At 37.2% G+C, this 9,011-nt stretch overlaps 1 pseudogene; it reads right to left on the bottom strand.

Moving 5' to 3' along the window:
- The window catches only part of LOC102858467, a 57,184-nt pseudogene extending 55,040 nt beyond the window's left edge, over window positions 1-2,144 (bottom strand).
- Window positions 2,145-9,011: the final 6,867 nt, after the last annotated feature.

A 9,011-nucleotide genomic window follows, 5' to 3' on the forward strand; every position in this document is an offset into this window, starting at 1 on the left:
GGCACTTAACAACAACAACAGGAGTTCATGAAGTCAGGATGTGTAATGACTATGTATTTGGCCTTGTGGATAGTTAAGAAACTTACTATCCAATAGAATATGATAAGAGCCACCCAAGCTATGATATTTTCAACTGCTTTGTATGCTTGTGAAAATTAGACAATGAAGGAAGGCTAGAGAAGAACCGACATCTCTGAATTGTGGTGTTAGTAAAGAATATTCAACACATCATGCCTGCCAAAGAATAAACAAATCTGTCTTAGAAGATGTGGTGCCCGAGTACTCCTTAGAAACAAGGAGAGTGAGACTCTTATCACATACTTTGGCATGTGATTAAGAGGGGCCAGTCCCAGGAAAAGAACATCTTGCTTGGAAAAGTGGAGGGTCAGTGAAGGAGAGAAAGGGCCTCAATGAGATCAACAGGCAGAGTAACCGCAACAATGGACTTAAGCACAACAAGATTCAGAGGATGAGCAGAATACAGCAAGGTTTGTTTTTTTTTAATCTGTTGTACACAGAGTCACTGATTCGATGGTAACTAACAATGGCACAAAAGGTATTTGACTCTGTGGATCACAAGAAATTGTGGCTCACCTTGAGAAGAACGGGGATCCAAGAATACTAAACTGTGCTCATGCAAAACCTATACTTGGACCAGGAAGCAATAGTCAGAACAAAGAAGGGAAATTCTGTAGGGATCAGGATCAGGAAAGATTGTGCATTCGGGATGCATCCTATCTCCATACTTCTTCACTTGATATGGAGAACAGATCATTCAGGAGGCTAAACTTTATGATGAGGAACATGGCATCAGGATTGGAGGAACGAAAACACTCATCAACAACCTGCGTTATGCAGATGACACAACATTGCTTGCTGAAACTGAGGAGGACCTTAATGCTTTCTGCAGAAGGTCAAGGACTGTAGCCTTCTATATGGATTGAAGCTCAACATTAAGAAGACAAAGATTCTCACCGCTGAGTAATTGGTAGCACAATGACAGATGGAGAAGAGATCACAAGTGTTAATAACTTCAGCTTGTTTGGTTCCACAGTCTACAACACTCTTGGCACCAGCAGTCAGGAAATCAAAAGATGAATTACATTGGGAAAGCCCACTATCAGGGATCTCTCTAAAGTACTGAAGAGCAACAATGTAATTTTGCAGACTAAGGTGTGCCTGATCCAGGCCATGGTCTTTGCAATTACTTGCCATGCATCAGAGAGATGGATGATAACTAAGGATGACAGAAAAAGGATCAATGCCTTTGAGTTGTGGTTCTGGAGAAGATTGTTAAACATACCGTGGACTGAAGGAGAACAAAGAGGTCTGTCCAGGAGAGGGTGAAACAAGGATGCTTCCTGGAGGCAAGGCTTCATCTCGTATACTTTGGACATGTGGCCAGGAGGGACCAGCCCTTGGTTAAGGACATCATGATCAGCTGGGCTCAAGGGCCTGGTGTAAAGACTGATTTACTATTACAGTTACAAACTAAATTGATGGTTTCTTGTGTTTGGGATGAACATTGTTCTAATTGATACATCACTTATCTGTCAGTTTGCTGTACTAAGATAACTTGTGGGTTGATGTGATACTGAAAGGACTGTCACTGCTCTGTCAAATGCCATGTGGGCTAACGATGGTCGACAGGTTTTAGTAGAGCTCCCAGGTTAAGACAAACTAAGAAGCAGGATTGGCCATCCACTTCTTAAATAATAGGCCTTTGAAAGCTCTATGAACACTGTTGTTGTTGTTAAGTGCCGTCGAGTTGAAGGTGACTCATAGCGACCCTATGAAGGAAAGTCCTCAACACTTGTGTGACTTTCATTCTCTCTCCAGGCTGATAGGGTTTCTGGAAGCAAGCCATTATGAAACACTAGAGGGATGTAAATAGTTATAGTGATATAGTGGTAGAGCACTGCTGCAGAATGTTGGGGAAGAAGGGAGGGCCTCTGACCAGGACAGAATGCCCAAGCTCCAGATAAGTGCAAGCCTCCCAATGGCCTTTAATACGGAGTAGAGGAAGCTCCCCTGTATTTGGCTATACCGGCTTGAGAAAACTTGCCACCTGGGAAGACAGCTGCGGCGTCTGTTGAGCTGGAAGTGGTCCACAGGACGCTAAGGTTCTCCTGACCAATCCACATGTCCCATGTCTGTAAGCCCACCCTATCCTGTCTTCCTGTTTATATAAGTGCAGTGCAGTCCCAATAAAATTGAGCTGGATTGACTCTCTGATCCGCTCCTGGAGTGGTGTATCTCCATCGTGTGCTTACCCCCACCATGGTGTCACTGTTAAGTTGACTGCAAACTGACAGTGACAGAGCACCAATTGGCAGTCAGTTGAAATAAGAAAAAACAATGGCAAACATCATTTACTAACTAAAATATGGAATGTATGTAGCTTGAATGTTGAAAAATTGGAAATTATTAAAAGTGAAATGGGGAGATGGGAAGAGAGAAAAAAAAATGAAATGGGATGCATGAACATCACCATACTAGGCATTAGTGAGATATGGACCAGCTGTGGTCACTTTTAATCAGATAATCATGTGGTATACTATGCTAGGAAAGAAAAACCAAAAAAGAATGGTGTTGTGTTCATATCCAAAAAGTCAATTTCAAATTCTATCCTGAAATATAGTGTTGTGAGTGAAAAGATATTAACCATCTGCATATAACATGACTATTATTTAAATGCACACTCTTATTCTAGAGCCAAAGAGGAAGAAATTAAGAATGGTTTACAAAATCTTCCAGTTTGAAATGGATCAAACAGGCAATCAAGATTAGTGATTGGAATGCAAAAGTTGGAAACAGTGAAGAAGGAATAATAGTTGGAAAATATGGGTTTGGTGATAGAAATGAGGCTGGATAAAGAATGCTTGAATTTTGTGTTTTCAATGATTTATTCATTGCAAATACATTTTTTAAAAGATACAAATGATTAATGTACACATGAATCTCACCTGATGGACGGCATAGGAATCAGACTGACTACATCTGTGGAAGAAATCATTGGAGAAGTTCAATATTGGCAGTCAAAACTAGGCAAGGGGCAGACTATGGGTCAGACCATCAGTTACCTATGTGCAATTTCAAATTGAAGCTGAAAAAAAATTAAAATAAGTCCACAGAAACCAAGATATGATCTTGAATTTATTCCATCTGAATTTCAAGATCATCTTAGGAATAGGTTTGAGACATTGAACACCAAGATCGAAGACTTGATGAAATGTAGGATAGTATCAATGATGTTAGCCACAAAAAAAAAGCAAAAGGTCATTAAAAAAACAAAGGAGAAAGAAAAAACCAAAATGCATGGTGAAAGACTCTAAAAACTACTAGAGTATCTAGAAGCCAAAACAAAGGGAAAACATTCCAAAGTAAAAGAGCTGAACAGAAGATTTCAAAGGGCAGCTCAAGAGGACAAAGGAAAGTATTACACTGGAATGTGTAGAGAGCTGGATTAGAGGATAAAAAGAGAAGAACTTGTTCTACATTTCTCAAGCTGAGAGAACTGAAAACTTAATATAAATCTAGAGTTGGAATACTGAAAGATGCTCAGGGCAATATATTGAATGACCCAGGAAGCATCAAAAGAATATGGAAAACATATTTTTCTATTTCTTTTTTTTAAGTTAAAAACGGAGTTTATTAAAAAATTATACCATGACAATTTATGTACATTGATGAGTTCAAAATTAGGCATTCACAGTCATAATAGCAGTCAAAACCATTAATATCTGTTCAGGTATGTAATTCACAGAGTCTACAAATTAGAAACAAAATAATGTCTTCTTTTTTTTTTAATTTCTATTCATTCATTGTTGCACTTTTCTCCCTGCCCACCCCTCCCACCCCCCAATTTGCTCTTCTCTTTGAAAAGTAAAAGAAAAAGTATCTCATTGTTATACAATCCCTCCCCTCAAGTCCACTCTAGTTCTGGCCTCCTGTCATGACAATAATACCTAATCACATATCCCTTTTAAACAGTTCTCTCTCTCATCTGTTTCAATGCAGTGTACATTATTTATCCCATCTTTCTCAGGCTCCTCCCAACCTGATGTCAGTCCCATTTTACAACAGTGGCACTATACAGTATTTGTCCTTTTGTGACTGAGATATTTCACTCAGCATAATGTCCTCCAGAGTCACTCATTTTGAATAATATTCCATGAGTTCCTTGTTTTTCAATGAAGCATAGTATTCCATTGTGTGAATATACCAGAGCTTCTCTATGCACTAGTTTATTGATGGGCATTTAGGTTGTTTCCAACTTTCTTCTATTTTTTCAGGGGGTTTTTTGTGTGTCTTGCAGAAATGCTCTGTAGTTTTCTTTGTAGAAGTCTTTTGTATCTCTAGTTAGGATCACTCCCAAGTATGTCAATTTGTGGTTGGCTATTGTAAATGGTACTGCTTTCTTGATATCCTTCTCTCTGTTCTCTTTGTTACTGTAAAGAATCCCACTGATTTTTGGATATTAATTTTATATCCTGCCACTCTACTAAATTGGCCTACTAGCTCTAACAGTTAGGGTTTTGGTTTTTTGTTTTGTTTTGTTTTTGTTTTTTTTATTAAATCCTTGGGGTTTTCTGTGCACACTATCATATCACCAGCATATAGTGATAGCTTAACCATCTCTTTGACAATCTGTATGCCAATTATTTCCTTTTCCTGACATATTGGCCTACCAAGCACTTCCAATACAATAGTGAATAAAAGTTGTAACAGAGGTCATCCTTGTCTTGTCCCTGTTTTCAAGGAAAATGTTTTTAGTCCTTCTCCATTGATACTAATGTTGTCTCTCAGTTTTGCTTATAATACTTTTCACTATGTTGACGAAATTCCCTTCTATTCCAATTTTGCTTAATCAGGAAGGCTTTTTGGATTTTGTCAAATGCCTTTTCTGCATCAATTGCTAAGATCATATGGTTCTTGTTATTTTCTTTGTTAACATGGTGAACTATGTTGATTGTTTTTCTTATGTTGAACCATCCTTGTAAACCTGTTATGAATCCCACTTGGTTGTGGTGAATTTTTTTTAATATGCTTTTAAATTCTATTGACTAGGATTTTGTTAAGGATTTTTGCACCTATATTCATGAGATATATTGGTCTGTAGTTTTCTTTCTTGGCAATATGTGTGCCCGGTTGTGGTATTAGGCTTATGCTTATTTCATAGAACGACTCTGGGAGTGTTTCTTGTTCTTCAAATTTTAAAAATGTTTAAGTAGAATTGGTGATAGATCCTCTCTGAATGTTAGCATTCAGCTGTACAGGAATTTTCTTATGGGGATATTTTTTCATGATCTTTTCGATTTCTTCTTTTGCAGTGAACAGACATTCAAGTGTTCTACATCTGTCCATGTCAATCTGGGTAGGTCATGAGTTTCAAGGAATTTGTCCATTTAGTCTAGGTTGTTTGTTTTTTTTAAATTATTCAGCATATAGCTTTTCATAGTATTCCAATACTATTAATTTAATTTCATCTGGTTCTGTTGTGATGTCACCTCTATCATTGTTATTATTTTTCAATTGGGTTATCTGTGTCTTCTCTTTTTTAGTTTTTTTCCTTTCTTTTGTTAAGTTTGCCATTGCTTTGTCTATTTTATTAACCTTTTTGAAAAACCAGCTCATGGTCTTATTGATGGTTTCAATTTTTTTTCCTGTTTTCTAGTTCATTGATTTCAGTTCTTGTCCTTCTAATTTCTTTTTTTCTAGAGGCTGTAGGATTAGATGGAAAAATGTGCCCTGTTCATGGATAAGAAAATTTTTATTGTGAAAATGACAATCCTACCAAAAGCAATCTACATATTCAATGTAATTTCAATACAGATACCAAATTAATTTTTTAAGCAGATTGAAAGGGAAATTGTTAAGTTTATTTGGATAGGCAAGAGACCCAGAATAAGCAAAACACTTCTGAGGAAAAAAAAATGAAGTGGGAGGCATAGCACTCCCTGACCTCAAAACCTACTAAACAGCAGTAGTAACCAAAACAGCATGGTACTGGTACAATGACAGGCACATAGACCAATGAAATAGAACTGAGGACCCAGAAATCCACCCAGCTATCTATGGTCAACTAATATTCCAAAAGGAAATAAAACTTATTAAATGGGGACATGACAACCTCTTCAACAAATGGTGATGGTAAAACTGGACTACTACCTGCAGAGAGCTGAAGCAGGATCCACACCTCTCACTATACACAAATCAACTCAAGATGGATCAGAGATCTGGGATTAAAGCTCCAAACTAAAAAGTTCATAAGAGACAAACTGTGATCAAGGTTAGAAGGCCTAGTCTATCATATAAAGAGACCTCCAAATACAGCCAGAACTACACAATCTAAAAGGATAAAATTGGTGAATGGGACCTTGTAAAGATTAAATTTCTGTGCACATAGAAAATTCTTTTCCAACAGGGTGACAACAAAACCTACTGATTGGGAACAAACATTTGGCAGTATCATCTCAGACAAGAGTCTGATAACAAATGTTTATAGAATGCTCCTGGACATCCACAAGAAAATGTATAATAACCGAATCACAAACTGGGCAAAGACATGGAAAGAATTTTCACAGAGGAAGATATTTGGATGGCCAACAGACACATGAAGAAATGCTCAAAATCACTGGCAATAAGAGAAACACAAATCAAAACTACAATGAGATACCATCTTACTCCAGTAGCAGTGGCAAAGTTTAACAGGACTGCAAGTAATAAATGTGGAAAAGGAGGTGGAGAGATTTAACTCTTATGCATTGTTGGTGGGACTGTAAAATGATACAACTACTCTGGAAGGTGTTTTGATGCTTCCTCAAAAATCTGGACATAGAAATTCCATATGACCCAGCTATTCCATTGCTTAAAATATACCCTGAGAAAATGAGAACTGAGGCTCAAACAAAGACTTGTACACCACTGTTCATAGCAGTCTTATTCACCATTGTAAGAACATGGAAACAACTCAGATGTCCAAGCACAAATGAATGGATTGAGCAGTTATGGTCCACAATGGAATACTATGCAGCACACAGAAGCAATGATTTTGTAAATTACTATCTATGTTGAGAGGAAATGGAGAGCATCATGCTGAGTAAACTAATTCTCATAAAGACAAATAAAAGACAAATACTATATAAAACCATTATTGTAGAATTAACATAAGTATCCAAGAAGGTATGGGGAGGGGTGGAAGCAGAGGGGTGAGGATGGTTGGCGAGGAGGGTTGTTAATCTTAGGGTTGCACATTTTGATGTGTGGTGGAGTGTAGGAAGTGGAAAAGATCTTGTGTGAAAAACAATAGAATCAAATTTTGTAAATAAATCAGTATAAAATAAAAATAAAAGAGGACGATGAAAGGAATAAACAGAATCATTATACCATAAAGAACTGATTGGTAGTGAAAATTTTTAGGGAGTACCATATAAGCATGAGCCAATGGTAATGAAATAGGAAGAGGAAGCTGCATTGAAGGCATTGGCAAAAAGTAAGGCCTCAGGAACTGCTGGGTTATCAATTGACTTGTTTCTTTTAACAGATGCAGTCTTGAATATGGAATAGGTCCATATTTTTTTTTCATTCACAAGAAAAGTGAGCAAACAGGATGTGGAAACTATTGAACAATATCACATGCAAGGAAAACATTGTTGAAGATCATTAAAAAATGGCTAGATGAAATAACTATGAGATATCATCTCACTCTAGAAAAGAATAGCAAAAATTCAACAGAGCAGCAAACAATAAATGCTGATGAAGTAGTAGAGAAATCAGAAACCTTATTAACTGTTGTTGAGACTGTGAAATGGTGCAACCACTATGAAAGGCAGTATGGTAATTTATCAAAAAGTTGGGAATAGAAATATCATTTGACTCAGCAATTCCACTACTGGGAATATACCCTAAAGAAACCAGAACCGACACCAAGCAGATATATGCACACCCATGTTTATTGCTGCTTTGTTGGAAAACAACCTAAGTGTCTATCAACAAATGAATAGATAGAGAAGCTGTGGTATATTCACACAATGGAATATTATGCAGCACTGAAAAACAACTCAAATATTATACAAAATGAGTGATCATGAAGGACTCTATGCTGAGTGAAATATCTCAGTCACAATAAGACAAATACTGCATAGTGCCACTGTTATAAAACAGGACTGATATAGGGGGTGGGGTATAACTAAGAAAAGAGGGGATAAATAAAGTACATGGCATTGAAACAGACGAGGGAGAGAAATGTATAAAAGGAATATATGATTACGTATTATTGACATGACATGAGTCTAGAATAAGAACTGCACAGTAAAGTGGACTGGGGTGGGGTGGTCCTGTATAACAATGAAAGGATTTATTTTTCCAAGGAAAAAAATGAACTAGGGGCAAAGGGGTCAGGGAGAAAAATGTGCAATAATAAATGAATGGGAATCCAAGTTCTCTATACACTTTCATTAAAATCTCAAGAAAAACAAACCAAAACAAAACAAAATGGCTAGAACAGTACATACATAGGGGTTTGCCAGAAGTTTATGCAGGATTTAGAGGAGGCAGTGGCACTAGATATCTCATTACTGATGTCAGATATATCCTGACTGAAAGTAGAGAATACATGAAGAATGTCTATTTGTGCTTTATTGACCACGTTAAGACATGTGACGGTGCAGATCACAGCAAGCTGTGGGCAACATTGAGAATGATGGGAGTCTCATAGCACATAATCGTGCTCATGAAAAACCTAAAAATGGACCAGAAGGCTGCTGTGATAACAGAGCAGGGGCCACTACATGATTTAAAATCAAGAAGAAGACATCAGCATTATAGTCTCTCTCCATATTTATTCAATTTGTATGCTGAGAAATTATTCGAGAAGCTAGAGTCTATAAAGATGAATGTGGCATCAGGATCCAAGGGACACTCAGTAACATGCATTATGCAGATTACACAACCTTGCTTGCTGAAAGTGAGGAGGACTTAAAGCATTTGTTGCAGAAGATCAAGGAATG

Source organism: Elephantulus edwardii, unplaced genomic scaffold (assembly GCF_000299155.1).
Source record: "Elephantulus edwardii isolate Elephantulus edwardi_28Jun2011 unplaced genomic scaffold, EleEdw1.0 scaffold00054, whole genome shotgun sequence".
Classification (NCBI taxonomy): Eukaryota; Metazoa; Chordata; class Mammalia; order Macroscelidea; family Macroscelididae; genus Elephantulus; species Elephantulus edwardii.